Raw genomic sequence first — 17,431 nt, 5'->3', positions numbered from 1 at the left:
AAATTTGTAAATATACTTGAAATTCATAAATTGTCACTTGTCATTCATCCCATATTTAATAAAAGCATATATGTCATGCTCCTTATTTTATTCTCTTAAAAGCTTAGGTGAACGCACGCGTGCTTCAGCTTGCTCTTATTTTACCATAACCTAAAATATAATGAAATTATAACACAAAGGAAATTACATAAAATGTTCTGTTACCTGCAAACCAAATATGGTAATCTGAAATAAGACAGCATGTCTTCTGAAATCAAGGATTTATTTGCATTCGCTATCTTAAAACGTTACCAAATTAACATCACTTTTTATACCTTTCAAGCTCATGCTTTAGTTTTTTTTTATATTGACTTAAAATTGAAATATTCAATAAAAAGGGTACGGACATCGCCATTGCTGTAGAATTTTTTCAAAGAAAAAATTATTTTCAGATCCATTAAACAATAAAATATGGTTTTATAATGTGTAATAAAATTTGATAGTTTTGGATAGCTCACCTACCTTTTCCGATGCATATTTCTGCTTTAGAAGGGTAATTAAATTCAATAAAAGAGCAATTACTGCATTTCTCGTGGTAATCAACGTAGCATTTTTCTCGACACATCTGAAACAAGAAAACTGATTCGTTATTTTTATTACTAATATATGTAACTCCTTGTTATAATAATATACCAAAAATAAGAAAAAAAAATTCACCTCACTTTGTAAATATTTTACAAACATTAAAATTGACCATAAGGTAAACCTGTCATATTCCTGTATGTTGTCATTTTAAATTCTTAAGAGCTGAATTAGGCAAAATCACTGAAAGTGATGGGTAGATGCTATAGAGGCTAATATTAAATAATTAAGTGCAATTGCAACTGCGTTGTATCAGTCTCATTATTTGTCAGGAAGAAAGATATGAGGCGAGAGTTCTTATATTGCTCATCTCAAAAGTATTTACCTGTTTTGAGCGAACTCCAGTGTCATCATTTTTTCTCCAGATATCAACGTAGTCTAAGCAGTCTGTGTCATAGGGATAACCCAATCTTTCATCTTCTCTCTAATGATAGGTAAAATAGCTCAATGTATACTTATTGTATTGCAATATGCATTTTAAGTGCTAAAAATAACAAAAACAATTTTAAAAAAATTCCTGAGAAAATTTATTCTTTAAAATATAAATAATCGTAGTATAAAAGAATATAGGGGAGAGAGGGGGGAAATCGGGTACCTCGATTTTGGTGAAATTAATTTTGTTTTCTAGCTGACAAAACTCTTACCTACTCCTCGGATCGATAGCTCATGCTGGACCTTGACCGCCTTTACCATACAGCTCCACTTTTTCCTGTCCTTGGCCTTTATCCTCCAATTTTTCATTTTCATTTTTGCCAGATATCTTTCTTCTTCATGAAGCCATCTTTTTCCAGGGCGTCCGACCTTCATCTTTTCCTCTAGTTTTACTATATAGATTTTCTTTGTTGCTCTTTTTCTCACACATTTGCGCCAGATGTTCGAGCCATTGTTTTCGTTTTTGCTATTATCGTCCTAGAAAAGTGAAATTCAGACCTGACAAACTCTGAATTACATTTTTCTAGTCAAGAAGAAGGATATACCATATCGGCTCGTCCCGCAGTGGACTGATCGTTAAGACACGGTTCCCAGCAGATCACCGAAGTCAAGCATCACTGGCTGCTGTCAGTGTGGGGGTGGGTGACCACTTGGATCAGTCTGCGTAGAGACCAAGGGTGTGCGGTATTGGTCCTCGTTAAACTGTTCTACCGTAAAGTGCTTGACTTCACGTGCAGGTCATCGAGCTACCGAAGCAGGGGTGCCATCCCCTCTGCAGAGGACCAAAATTGTGATGTCTTGTCTTCGGATCATTCTTAGGGATGTTTCCCTGACAGTCGCCAATAGCCCATTGTGCAGCTCTAGTGCGACGTAAATTAACTACAACAACTACAACAACCATATCGGCTCGCTGTTTTTGATTAACTCATGGCATCTGTGTAGATAAGTTTGTTTTACTATATCAATTCTCTAATGTTCACTTGTTTTTAAGCTTTCCTTATTAATTAGTCAATGCAGTTTTAAAAATTATTTTTGGACCAGTTTATTATATGTCTAATAAAGATTCATTCTCTAACACTCAATAAAGATTTAGCCCGATAGGAAGTACTGTACTGTATCTTTTCGATATCCTCTACGTGGGGTATAAAACTCAATACTACTCGATCCGGTGGCCCCCCACAACTCATTGACATGTGTCTATGCTGGACCCAGGAACGCTTCAAAGCAGCTGAGAAAAACGATAACAACATCAGAAGATACAAAGGTTTAACGGTTACCAGGATAAATGTCACCGCGTGTCCCATCCTCAGAGCACAGAAAGCATTATTTTCATACTTTGTCGAATGTTTTTTTTTTTCTAATGGCAGACACTGAACTTTTACGTCCTTCGCCTATGAAGATGCCGGAAGTATTACTCATTTAGCGTTACCCAGTGGGCACCTGTGAACATAGAGGCGAGCAACCTGTGTGAAGTCATAGTGGCGAGCAACATTACCCACGCTACACTGCCACAGATACCCATTTATAGGGTGGGCCACATTCACCCAATAGAGAGCAACACACAGAGAGAAACATTCATGCCCTGAGTGGAATTCGAACCCGCAGCCATTGGCTTCATAGTCAGGCACGCTAACCGCTCTGCCGTCTGGCCGGCACTTTGTAAATGTTTGAAGACCTTTTAAATATAGTTCTAGTTATGTAGATATAAGGAAAATCTCTGCAATTCTCTTTTGAAAAAACATTAATAAGCACTATATTTTTGGAGCGAATTTTAAATTTTCTCTCAACCTACCCAAGTTCCGTGACAATTGTACATATATTTTCCCTCATTGGTACGGCCTTGTATACATCACATGACATGTAAATTACCTGCATTATTTTCTTAAATTACCATATAAAATAGAAATGACTGCAATTTTTCCCTGAAATTCTAGTATTTAAAAAAAAATGGAGTGAAACCAGACGGTTTGGCTCTATCTAAAAAAATATATATAAAAGAACGGAATTACATCTATGTCTTTGCGAAAATAATATATTGTATGCAGCTAAGCAATGAATATCTTGATTAGATCAGACAGTTTGTATGTCGAACAGTCTAGCTCCAACAGACCCTTGAATCTTAGCTACCCTGTATTACCCCACCTTCTCCTACATATAATATGCAAAGCACGTATAATATGTACATATATCTCTGTTATTACAAGTACAACATGCATACAAGATGCTAAATAATGCTTAGGAACTTAGTAATAATAGCAAATATAATGCAACTATATTATCAATAGGATCAAAATCAATGGAGTAAGATGTATTTACGTATAGTTATGCTTTAGAAATAAAGAGAGTATAAAAGAAGCAACAGTTAAAAAATTTCAAAATTAATGATAAAGTTTAAAGCAAATTATAAATTAACTAGGAGGCTTCGCCCCCTGCTCGCTGGCGCTCACCAACCCCCGGAACTGCTTTCACAGTTCATTTCGGATTGCTTCGCAATCCAATGCTCGCTTTGCTCGCTCATTGGATACGTTCTTAACGTCTAGCTTTTGTATACTTTTTTGAATACTGAAGTTCCGAAAACTTTTCACTGTAGAAAATTCTAAACCTGTACATTTCAATATTAATTTGAAATTGCAAACAGTTCACATATTTTTCTTAATCACACTATTCTAAATTTCAGTTGTTGAGAAAAGTAACTGTTGTAAGTTTTGTTTTAAAGTCTTTCCCACCAGAGGGCTAAAGCCATGTGTTGTAAAACAATATGAAATAGTAGTCTGCCACTGAACGCCGGATGTAAAGCATCGGCTTTGATGAAGATAATTTTGTATTTTTAATTCTCTGAAGGGCGCCACCTTAATAATATGGAATTTGTAAAATAAATGTATATATTTTTGATTGTTGATGAAGCCCATCATTTTGTGTTTTCATCAGTGTTCAGAAGCAGAACAACTATAAGTTTTTTATTTTATCACAAAAATATAAAATGTATAAAAAACAAAGAAAAGAGTAAGAAAATGAGTATAGTCATAGAAAAAGTTAAAATTATAATATAGTATTTGTCAGTTAAAATAAAACTTTTTGTTTAAGTCATTGCTAACAATTCAAATTTCTCCGAGGCAATTCTAAAGTATAAATTAAGGTAGTATTGTTAAGTTGAAACACAATATTTTTAGTTTTGATGTCAACAATACAATTCAATTTTTCACAAAAACGATTGTTTCCATTGTTAAGTTCAATGTCAACAATTCAAATTTTTCTGAGGCAACTCTTAACCTCTAAATATTATTTTTTTTATGTACACATTTCTAAATGTCAGTATTCAACCACAAAACAACTTAAAGTCCTCAAATTTAGCATGAAGTTGTAAAATGTAATGAAAGAGGGTCATAGCAATAATGAAAGTAGAAGTAAAGTTAGTACTGTAAAATTAAAACAATATTTTTAATCTATGAGCCAAGTTCTTCAAGAAGCAGTTGTAGAAGTAGGTTGTTTATTTAAAACTTTTTATAGAATTTCTTTAAGAACACAATTGTTAATTTGGGCATTTGGCGATACAACACTTTTAGAATTGAAGGATTTGTTACGTCAAGCGCTCAGGTATCATAATTTTGATCTAGTTGCGCTTCTATGTCATTTTGATTTATGTTGCTAAGTTAACTTTCAAAAAATTCTATGGCTGGCAACAGCATTTTTATTTTTTAAGTTGTTTATTTTTATTTCTTTTAGAATTCGTTATTTTTTTAGCGAAATGTTTTTTAACCTAACAGAATTCTTTGCCGACTGTTTTCTCTATGAATGAAGAAAATAAAGTAAATATTTAACTGTTGTGAAAAGAATCTTATTTAGTTGTACAAAGTACTTCAGCCAAAATTTGGGAGCCACGTAAGAGAATTATATATATTAGATCAGAAACACATCATTAAAAGGCAGAATGCTTTGGTGTTTTCAAAACAAAGCAAACGTTGCCACCGGCGGAAAAGAAATACAGCCAAAATTTGGGAGCCACGTAAGAGAATTATATATAATAGATGACAAATTATAAATAATTTCTTAAGGGCATAATAAAATGATGAGAAATAGGTAGTATTGATAATAAATAGTTTACTTCTTAGGGCATAAACTTTTATCCTTTATTTTATGGGATGCAACATTTTGCAGCAAGTGCGCCGAATATTTTAAATATCTATATTATATAAAACGCTAATACGTATGTATCAATAAAACCGATGATATTTCTTTCCTAGGGTTGGCAACAGTTTTCATTTTTATTTGATAGGCTTCGGCGAGCAAGAGCACGTAGTGAGCATATCATATGTCTGATCGGGTGAATTCTCACCGAATTATCAAAAAAATTCTCACAAAATTATCTTCATCGAAGCCGATGCTTTACATCCGGCGTTCAGTACTATTTCATATTGTTTTACAACACATGGTTTTAGCCCTCTGGTGGGAAGGACTTTAAAACAAAGCTTTCAAAAGTTACTTTTCTCAACAACTGAAATTTAGAATAGTGTGATTAAGAAAAATATGTGAACTGTTTGCAATTTCAAATTAATACTGAAATGCACAGGTTTAGAATTTTCTACAGTTAAAGTTTTCGGAACTTCAGTGTTCAAAAAAGTATACAAAAGCTGGACGTTAAGAACGTATCCAATGCGCGAGCAAAGCGAGCATCGGATTGCGAAGCAATTTGAAATGAACTGCGAAAGTAATTCCGGGGGTTGGCGAGCGCCAGCGAGCAGGGGGCGAAGCCTCCTAGTAATATCTGTATTTTACAAAGAAAAACCAAGGTTTTGAGAGGAAAAGTTATTCTATACTATAAAATTTGGGAAAAATGTAATTAAAAATGTACGTAAAGCCCAATAAATTAGCCCACTTTTCAATAGCTTTTGATCAATGGAATTTCCTGTACTAACCTTCTTATTTAATGGTTCAAAAGCCTAACCATAAATTTGCTATTAAGTTTGAGCAGAAGAAACTTCAAGTTAAAACATCAAATTCAAAAACGTACTTTCACTGAATTGTACTTTTTTTAGATTTAGATTTTTTTTATTTTTTAGATAGATTTAGATTCCTGTCTCTCAAATCATGGGTGGAGGATGCAGATGCAATTTGAAAAATCTTATCTGATCTCTGAATGATAAGATCCATTTTGTGTATATCGCCATATCTAATTGAAGTGAAGAAAAAAAATATGCACAAATGTTAAACTAACAAACAGGATCTAGTTCTAGCTGATCAAGCTGATAGCTCTAGAAGATTAAAAATCAAGGCACAGAGAAGTTTGTTAACCTTGCACTTGAATTATTATACTAGTTATCATAAACTAAGGAAAATCTCAAAAAATGACCATAATACAAAATGTTACACGGATTGAATTTAATAAAACTGGAACGCATTATAATGCATATAACAATGTATAAAATAACTTGAAAAGTATTAACTAAAAAATTGTGTTGTTACAGAAATTAGCATATGCATGAAATAAATAACTCAGGTGTGCCAGTTTGGAATCAAAAAATATACCTTTAGTACTAAGTACGAGCACCCCTAGCCGCAATACAGCAAATGCAGCGATGTGTGATGCTTTCAATTATGTGATTTACCAGTTCAGTTAGAAAATGCGAGCCATTGATTTTGCAAAGCAGTTGCAAGTGTATCAGGATCTGAGGAGGAGGATTAAAAGCAGCTACGTCTTTCTAAAGCATCTTAAACATTCTCGATAAGATTCAAATCTGTTGATCGAGCTGCCCACTCCATGTGCTGAATTGTTTGCTGCTGAAGATAATCGTCTAGAATGCGAACAACCCTGTGTGATGTTGCGCAATCGTCCTGTAGCACAAAATCATTACCAATTGTACCAGAATAAGGGTGCACATAAACATCAAGGATGTCATTTTTATACCCTTGAGCATTCAGGGGTCCATGTGGAAAGACTTGCAGGTCTGCACTTGGAAAGACTTTTAGTCCACACAAGGAGATACCACCCCACACACAGACCCTGCCTCATTGGTGTTCAGCTTTTTCTCGGATGTTTGATGGATGATATCGGGTTCCTGGACTCATCTGCTATCTGTGCTATTATACTATCTGTGAAGAGATAGAGATAGATGCGCCCACCTCAAACGTTCCCTTTTATCGAGTGACGAGAGTGGCCAGTTGCCTGGCGAACAAATCACGTCCGTGAAGCCTTCTATGCACAGTACACGTTAACCCCAATATTCTGCTGGCAGCACTAAAAGAAGCTGACCTGGAGTTGTGGTTCTATTTCTTGTGGAAAAAAAGCGATAAATATCAGTCATAGGAGCTTGTTGTAGCCTTTAGCCCTCCTTGGCTGAGTTTTTTGGATGGCAAATCTACAGTTAGAAATTGGTGCCAAAGTCTATCAACCACAGAAGACATTTAGCACTCTGGCCACATCTTTCTGACTTTGTCCTGCTTCTAGCCATCCAATAGATCCCCATCGCATTTCTTCAGGCAAATGATTCTCTTAGGCTTGTGGGTTGTTTGGTATCTTTGTTAGAGTCCCCACTTAAACTCTAAAAAGAAATCTAACTCTGGAAAAACCTTCCACTTGAAAATGTTACCGAGAACGGATTATAGGTTTCTTCATAAATAACACTAAGTTTAAATAAATAACTATCTTTATTAACATTTAGGAAACTTGTAAATTTAACTAAAACATTCTAACATACATAAAACTTAACCATTGTAACATTGAAGCAGCATAGAAAAAAACTGCGAAAAGGTAATCGGCGAGAACATGCCGGACTGCTAGCTAGAACCGACGGGGAGAGAGAGCAAGCTGTGGGGAGGCGGCCAAGTTATATCCAAAACATACTGTGCGCGTTTTGCTGATTTCGCCCTTCACGCATATCTCCATCAAGTATGAGGTTTACGTCAATTATCGGCTGCAAGCGACGTAGTCCAACGTCAGAGATTCGTAGCTCGGACTTTGCATTTCAGACCGCAACGCCACAGGCTATTGTTACAATTTGGCTATCTCAAATTGCTTATATCAGAAACACAATGAAATTTGCAGGATTACGATCAAACATACAATTTAATGCCCATTGCGGATGACGTCACTCTACTACGGCACCACTAATTTACATATTGTAGTCTCACTTAGTAACATTTTTTAATAACTTATGTATTCAAATTTCATAGGAATTCACTTATTCTTTGGAAAATAAGTTTTATAGTTATTCGTAAAAAGATTTTGATTCTTATTCGGGGAAATGCGCTAAATGCAAAATTAACATTACGGGATCGAACTTTCTACCGGTCTCTGTACTAAACTATTGCAAGCGTAAATAATTTACATTAAAATATTACTTTTCAATCTTTTGCACGTCATGTATGTATCACATTAAATTTAAAAAATTGAAATGAAAGAAATAAAATTAATAATGTATTTTAAAATGCGTACTTTTTTATCATTAGCGTAATAAAAGAGTCCTTTTCAAAACTTAAAGTACAAAAAACGTGAAAAGGAGCAAAATGCTTCTTTATTGCTACGCACAGTTTTATTTATTTATTTATTTTTTTTTTTTTGCATTTTACTTTAATGCGAATCTTTATGCGAACTCTAGAATTTTAATACAAAAAGTCGTTTCTCTTTTTCTGTTTACTTAAATTATTTGAAATCTGACAATTCGCTATTTTTCCCCTTCAATTTAAAAAAAAATGAACGACTAATGTTATTTTGACAGACTCTCTAAAAAGTGTTAATACTATCAAACATCTCGTGGAATGAGCTTCAGAATAACATTCTGAAATTAAGCGAGAGAAATATTTTCCAATTCACCTCAGCAGGCGGGGTCGATTTTCGTATCATTAGATGCCACGATTTTAGTGTCACATTAAACACTAGTATTTATGTTTTTTCTCGATTTTACTTACAGTTTTCCAGATATCTCTTTTCCAAACAATTAGCACTCCATATTCTTTTTTTGAGATCAAGAACTAAATTACAAATGCCTGTTTGTCACATGGAGATATTGTTTTCTGAAGAATCCAAATCTGCAAAGGATTTATACTTTTAAAATTTTGAAATTGCCTCCACCCCCACTGGATGCGGTCAAGGAGTTGAGTTTGGTATTATTAAATGTATTCGTTAAACGCCTATCTTAAGATTTTTGATCAGATGCTAACTTCGCGAAATCATTTTATTCTTTTTGGATACCCTGTACAAAGCAATATGAATATAATTACTTACAATGTAAACATCAATTATGTATTGCTTTCCAGGTGTTAAAAAGTATCCTTTGTGGAAGGGATTTACTGCATCGTATGGCGAATGAACAGCAATAAAAATACCTGGTGGAACATTAGGTTCAAATACGTCGTCAACTTTCGGGTTAAAAATAAATCTGTCAAATGTCCAGTCTAAAATTTTAAAAAAGAGAATTAGTATTTTACACATTTTACAAAACTCAATAATTAATTCTAAAATAATATTTAAAAACAAATGATTTTCTGAAGTTATTTCACAGCATTCATTATTGTGTCCTGGTTAGCCCATCGTGGCAATGATGACAACTGAGGCTGATTTTTGGGAATCTTTTTATACTTCAAAAAATTCGAATGGTTTTTTAATGATATCTCTAGTGTCCCAACCTTCCCCAATGTTTAGAAATCTATTCGATTTAATTTTTGCCCCATCACAACTGTTTCTGATCTCCTTTTTTTTATTAGCTTGTTCACTTCCTAATGGTTACGCCACTTTAAATGTGTTTAATCTCTTTACTTTATTCTACTGTCGTTTAAGGTTCAGACTCTGAAGAAGATTTATAGAACTGAAGGTTTATATAAAATGATTCTACGTTCATATGACAAGTTTGGATAGGTGGTTGAGCGTACTAAATTATGTATTTTTTGTATATGAATGTAAGGTCTAAAGTGATGTGTTAAGGTTTAAACTCACAAAACTACACGGGGAGAAAAATGTGATAATTCAGTAAATCAATGCAAAGTGATTCTTTGCATTAATACAGTATTCACAATAAATGTTCCAAATTATGATCACTAACATCGCTTGCTTACATTATAATTGCGACTAACTAAAACAAAGAGAAAAATCTAAAAAAAGAAAAAAAAAAGGGAGCGAGCTGTTAAAGACTGTTCGATTGTAAATTAGCATCCAGGTTCTTCGCCAACTCGAAGTATTTAAACAGCAGCGAATAATAGATGTTAGTGGTAAGCAATCTATAACGATAACCTTCTTATATGGTATAACATTTCAAATTAGAGAAAGAATTTATCTCTTCTAAAACTTTTATATTTTACTATTAATTTTGATTTAAATGCTATGATTTACATGTCAACATCCCTTTCTTGTATTTCTTTATCTTATTTATTGACTTTAGTTGTCTTTGATATAAGTCAAACACGAGCTTATAAAATGAATATCTCGAGTGAGAAATTTTTTTTCTGCAGCAATGGATAAATAATCGTTTTTTAAGCAAAGAAAGTAAAACAAATTATCAAATAAGCACTTCAAGTTGAAATGACTTTTAAGCAAATTTAAATTTTAAAAACGTTAAAATAGTCCTTTCAATGCTTCAAATTTCAACACTTAGTTGCACTTGAGCCGGCCAATATGTCTTTTTCTTGCAGTAAGTTTAAAATATGATAATTTTGAAAACAGTAATGGCCTAATGGCTAACGACAGTCTTCAACACATCTTCGTAATTTCTGGTTTTTGTAGATTCTGCGCAGCTTAAGAAAAAGTAACGTGCAGCACTTATTTACTTGTTTTAGATACTTACAATCGTCTAAATTCAAATGTGGCCCATTATCGCATATTTTAACATCTAGATTTTCTTTGCACAAGTTAAACGGTACCATATGTAGAAATTAAATCACGGAAAGAAAGTAAGGAACAAAAATCGAAAATTTTTTTAATTTTTAAATTTACCAAGATGCACTTACATGGTTTCTCATTTCTAAGGGATTGACCTGTCCACGGTTTAAGATCACTTTCTACATTAGAGTTTATTGAAAAACAATAGGAATATTCATCGAAAAAGAAAACCTTTGCCTTGGAAGAGGAACTGATGATCTGGTTGGGAAAGAGCTGAAATAATTATTATTGTTAAGAATATTTAAAAAGGGAATGTTTTCAAAGGGACTAAATAAAAATGTAACCAGAAAAAATTGCATTTTTTTTGTTTTCCACAAAAATATTTGGTTTCCAAAACTTAGATATAAATGATAAATTAATGTGTTAATAAAAATCCACAATACTCTTTGTAAATAGAATAGACATAAAGATTAGATTTCCTCACTCTTACCACTTTTCCTTTCTTCTTTACCGTGGTTTCGTCAAATCCTCACGGCCTTACGTCTCAGTATGCCGTTGGAATTGACATCAGAGATTGTCGCAGAATATCATTGTATCTGGTTGTCAACAAAATAAGTAAGAAAACGAAGTTTCTAAAGCAATAAATTTATTTTAAAAAACATATTAAATTGGTAGGCAAACTGTCACAAACAGAGTGACTAACGAAAAGAATAAATACAAACAATAATGCTTCAACAGAAGCTTAAATACTCAGATAACTCAGATAAATGACAGATAACTGATAACGTCATGATCCACGCAAGAACGATCAACAGCAAATGAGAAGAAACTGGCCGATTCCAGCAGACCATGACGTTACCGAAGTAAGTTGAATGCATGAGATCGTCCATATGTTTTTGAAATAAATGTATGGCTTTAGAAACTTCGTTTTCTGATTTGTTTTGTTGACAAACAATGATATTCTGTGACAATCTCTGATGTCAATTTCAACGGGATGCTGAAACATATGACCATGAGGATTTGTCGAAACCACGGTAAAGAAGAAAGAAAAAGTGTTAAGAGTGAGGAAATCTAATTTTTATGTCTATTCTGTTTACGAAGAGTATAGTGGATTTTTATTAACGCATTATTTTATCACTAATATCTAAGATTTGGTAACCAAATATCTTTGTGGAACTCAAAAAAATGCAATAGATTTAATAGATATAGATAGATAGATATTGACTGGCCGTACCTTGTTAGTGAAACTGTATTATTAGAATATGACAGCACAGTAACTGCTCTAAAGAGATACAGGACGCTTAAAAGTTTGAGAACAGGTCAAGAACGCTTGCAGGAAATGATTTTTAAATTTGAGCTGACCGGTTGACTGAGCCGAAAATTCCTTAGAGGAAGGAAACCAGTTGCTGTGGAAAGCTTAGTAACTGCTTCAGAAGAAAGATGCATCAGTAATAGTGGGAAAGGCTGCAGTGCACGACACATTGCGTCAACTCTGGACATTGAGGTCAGTACGGTAGCTTTGAGAACTATTCTGCGATGCTCTCCGCACAAAATAACCCATATTCAAGAGTTTCTGGCTGCAAACCTTCCAAAACTAGAACATTGGAAGTGGATATTGCATGACAATATATCATTTTGCAGACAGATGAGGCCCACTTCTTTTTGTAGAACGAAGACAATGAATATAAAGACAATGATTGACCGAATATGTTGTTGTGTCACAACAACCAGAAATAAGACGTGAGTTGTACCAAACAATTTATTTAAACATTCACACGAAAAATCACAAAATATTACCCAAACGAAATATCTCTTCTCAGAAAAAAACTCTCTTTCTCAACAACAAAAAAAGAACATCACTTCTCGTGTGTGTCTGTCAAGCAACATCATTTTAGCATTACTTCTCGAGGAATTGATGCTTTTAGCTCAGTTGTCACACACTGTTACGTTACAGTCTAACTCCTCCCTTCCACAGAGTTTTCTTTGCAAAAGTAGGAAATGGCAAAAAAACATACATAAAATTTTGTCAAAACTGATCTATATAGGTTGACATAAAACTGTTTTGTTTATCGATATATAGGAAAATAAAACAGTAAAGGAAAATAAACAGTAAAATAAACAGAAAAATAAACAGTAAAATTGGAGTCACGAATCTTTTCAGTGAGTAAGTCATCGTTTTTCGCCGTTTGATCATAAGTAACGATGTGTTCATTGGAATCGACTACACCGAGCTGTACATTATCTTTATTTTCTACTTCCCTCCTTTCATTCATATTTTCTTGTTTTCGAGTCATTACAGCACTTATCATTGGGACTTCAAACGAATTTTCCAATAGAGCAGCCGTTTTGTTACCCAATAAATAATACCCTTGATCAAGAGAATCACCTAATACAGCTGCCTTAGTAACCACTTTTCCTAACTTACAGTTTAATTCAACTACGGCTAATGGAAAACAAAATGATTCTTCCTGTATTGGAGTTTTTATCCAAACAGATTCACCCGTGTACATTTCAGGTTTTACAAATCTCCTAGGAATTAAATCCAAGGTTGCGCCAGTGTCTCGTAGTATTGAAATGCCAACGCCATTTACCACGCCAATGCTCGTATATGGTGTCATTATATCAGGACACCTTGATTCCGAAACGTGAAGCGAAACCACAGTTTCAGAATTTGTTTTCGCCTTGGGACATTGAGGGCGTAAATGATCATAAGAACCACATTCATAGCATCTAAGCTGTCTTCTTCTTTCAAATTCTCTTTCGCGAACATTTTCTTTAACATTATTTTTCTGCCAAGTTTTCTGCCAAGGTTTGTTTTGGGGCTGAATTTGAGAATTTGCTTCTAATTCGAGTTTACGCAATTCCAATTGATGTTGCCGTTCAAGTTCTTTTCGCCGTTCTTGTCTTTCAAGTTCTTCTCGCCGTTTTTGTCTTTCAAGTTCTTCTCGCCGTTCTTGTCTTTCAAGTTCTTCTCGCCGTTCTTGTCTTTCAAGTTGTCTTTCAAGTTCTTCTCGCCGTTCTTGTTTTTCAAGTTCTTTTCGCCTAATTCTCTCCTCCGTTATACGAGTCAAACACATCTTTACATCCTCAACCTCATAATGTTTACTAGTTTGAATTATTTTTTTAATTTCAATAACATTTGCTTGAGGTGGAACAGATTCACCTAATTCATCGGCCAATTCTATCAAATCCACTTTTTTCGCTTTATTAAGAAAAGCCATAATTTACAACTGATAAAAAACTACATATACAATCACTGACTACCTTAAATCAACTACTTTTACTATATCCCGCCGCTGCCACCAGTAAAATTCTGTTGTGTCACAACAACCAGAAATAAGACGTGAGTTGTACCAAACAATTTATTTAAACATTCACACGAAAAATCACAAAATATTACCCAAACGAAATATCTCTTCTCAGAAAAAAACTCTCTTTCTCAACAACAAAAAAAGAACATCACTTCTCGTGTGTGTCTGTCAAGCAACATCATTTTAGCATTACTTGTCGAGGAGTTGATGCTTTTAGCTCAGTTGTCACACACTGTTACGTTACAATGTGCAACAGTAAATCCGAAAATTTCTCAATTTTTTCCTCCTTTTACATGAAGGCAACTGCGTGTTGTGGGTTTACGTCACAGTTTCTTATTTTATTTTATAACACTTCTTGCTCTGTTCAACTCCATAGCCTTACAATTTAAGACCCAGTCCAGAAGACAAGGGAACTCCTGGATCAAATATTGCGCGAAATTTGCCTTTGTGGAATACTTTGTGAGTAAAAACACGACAACTTCCCACTGTTAACCTGATGGCAAGGGGATTCTAACCCATGATACGTCTAGCACTAAGGATATTTTACTTCAGCTTTTTTGTCGGTGTGAGCTGGGTTATAAATTTGTATCGATCATCCTAGGCTGAGCATCAAACCCGGTTCACCTCATTGGAAGGCGAACGCACTATCACCTGAGCCACTACGGCTCTTATGTCAGAGTTTTTCATTTTTATTTTATAACGTCGTTGAACAGCCGACCCAATTTTTGGGCTTACGACTACTAATGTACAACTCCGAAGCCTTGTAATTTTGATCCCAGTGCAGAAGACAAGACAACTCCTGGATCAAGTATAGGGAGAAATTTGTCTTCGTGGAAAACTTTTTGAGGAAACTAATCCGTATTTACGTTACATGATATAGAAAACCACAAAAACCTCCCACTGTTATACTAACGGCAAGTGATCTAACCCATGATCCGTCTACCACTGAGGATATTTTACGTCAGCAATTAGGTCGGTGCAACGCGGTTGCGGAATTCGCATCGGTATCTATCTATCTATCTATCTATCTATCTATCTATCTATCTATATATATATCTATNAAATTGATATATATATATATCATTAGAAAGATAATCTATTAGTTAATTTGCCATATTTTTTAAAAATAAAATAAAAAATACGAAAAAATTATATTTTCGAATGCATAAACATCAATCATTTTTTATATAATTAAAAATGGCTTACTCGCTAAGTTCAAGATCGTAAAAATTGAATCCAAGATCGGAAAGTTGTTTTTGACTAACTTTCCTTATGAACTCTTCTTTCACCTTTATAAATATTTCACATAAATTAACATTTAAATTAACTATAGTCAAAATTATGTCAAATTTCATTCTTGCGTCTCAAACATAATAAAGAAAGACATCTTTTACTGTTAAGAATTTTTTTCGTTTATTTTCTAGCCTCTTTTCATAAATTCATCTTTCAAAATAACTGACAATAAAATGTATTTAATTTAACTTTCGTTCAGTTCTATAATTACTAATATAATAAATAAAAATTAGGGTACAAAATTTTAGAGAAATTTAAAAGCATTACACACTTTTAATGCAATATTTAATTTAATTTAGCAATTACGGGCCATATTTAGTGTCTCTGGCTATTGTCTAATTTGTTTGTCCCATTTTGTAATATTGAACATCAATCTTTCTCAATCTAGTTAACCATTTTTAAACAAGCCTATCTCGTAAGTTGACGAACGTTGTTCAATCTTAATAGAAATAAGAGAAAAAGGGCAATGGTAAAAGGATATTGACAAAAAAATAATCAAGATATACGTGGATCTTTAGGGAGTCATTAAATTATTTCTTTTTACAATTACTTCTGAATTTATTAGAGTTCTAAATTGTCCTTGAGCATCGGCATTTTTTGAAAAAAATAATGACTGACTAAAGGGGTTATTTTAAATTAAACAGCAAAATTTGAAGTGAAAAGTTCTCATGCAGATCATTACGTTATTAAATTGCTTCGAAAAGGTTCAATGGGAATATTATATAATATAAATGATAACATTTTTTTCAATGCCCATCTGGAGAATGACCTTGGCCATACAGGTATCTGAAAGGCAGATTTGTTGGCCACTGTTTCAGGGGCACCATATTAGGCGGATTAACATTGCTCCCGCAATAAGGGCAGATAGTACAGAGAAGGAAAGAACATCCATGCCTTGCCCGGGATTCGAACCCAGAACCTTTCTGATGCAAGGGCAGTTTCCTAACCCCTACACAGGCCAGTCGGCTAAGTGCTAACATACATACCACAATTCAAAAAGTTCCATTTTTTACTATAACTATTACGCTTCATAGAAAGCCTTTAATACTCTTCAATTTATACACGTTTTTTTTTTTTTTTTTTCAAATTTTATTACAGGTTTGAGCTTTCTAAGTTAACCATTATTATTCATAACTTATCAAAATTAAAGAAAAAATTATAACTATTAAAGAAAAAAAACTGAATCATTAAAGTTACGAATATGAAAATCCTGTTAAAACATAAATAATTACTTTTAGTGAAACGTGTAAGTACATACTTTGAAAGTATTTACATTACTGTTACATGCTTTGAAAGCATTTGGAAGCGCAGTTAGTAAAACTTTTTAATGAATAATAATAAATACTCAAAATTAAAGGAAACTCGTACCGTCATATTATTTTTTTCACAGTAGTTCTTATGTATTTCGCAAAATTATTCTGTTGTAGGAATACAGTGATCTTCATACTTTTCACAGTATTTTTTTCTGCTGACTCTGAAAAAAAGCAAATATAGGTTTTAAGTTAATTTATTTTAACGAGCAACCAAATCAATGATTATATTTGAATTAAACATTTACGTTCGAATTCATGATTATTCCAGTTTTTAGTTCAATTTATAGGCAGTTGTTATACAGCATATGAAAAAAACAACTGGAAACGATTGAATTATCGTAGGAAAACTCACCTTAAATAAATGTCACAATAAATTAAACTTTGAAAACGTTTTTCAAAAACCTATTTAATGAAGTCATAATCAGTTAATCCATATTTTTTGTGAGGGTCCAAAAGGTGGGTCTTTCTAAATTTTTGAACTATAAATTACTATTTTCCTGAAACGCCTCGAAGAAAAATATCCATAAAAATAAGCACTGCACAGGTTAATGTTTTAAAGCATTTTTTACAGCATGCTTTTGAATTGTTTGGAGCTTTTTTATTGTTGAATAAGCCATTTTTGTTTTGTTTGGTAAAGCAGTGGGAGGAATTTTCAA

General features: G+C 33.4%; 1 long non-coding RNA gene across 1 annotated transcript; it reads right to left on the bottom strand.

Moving 5' to 3' along the window:
• Window positions 1-588: 588 nt before the first annotated feature.
• On the bottom strand, window positions 589-11,125 carry LOC139425087 (uncharacterized). Its single transcript, XR_011636283.1, has 3 exons — window positions 10,987-11,125; window positions 9,272-9,441; window positions 589-604 (listed from the first exon to the last, which is right to left on the bottom strand). It is a non-coding gene; the product is annotated as an uncharacterized lncRNA (long non-coding RNA).
• Window positions 11,126-17,431: the final 6,306 nt, after the last annotated feature.

This window comes from Parasteatoda tepidariorum, chromosome 2, assembly GCF_043381705.1.
Source record: "Parasteatoda tepidariorum isolate YZ-2023 chromosome 2, CAS_Ptep_4.0, whole genome shotgun sequence".
NCBI lineage: Eukaryota > Metazoa > Arthropoda > Arachnida > Araneae > Theridiidae > Parasteatoda > Parasteatoda tepidariorum.
The sequence above is the reverse complement of the archived record's forward strand: the minus strand, read 5'-3'. Positions and strand labels throughout refer to the sequence as shown.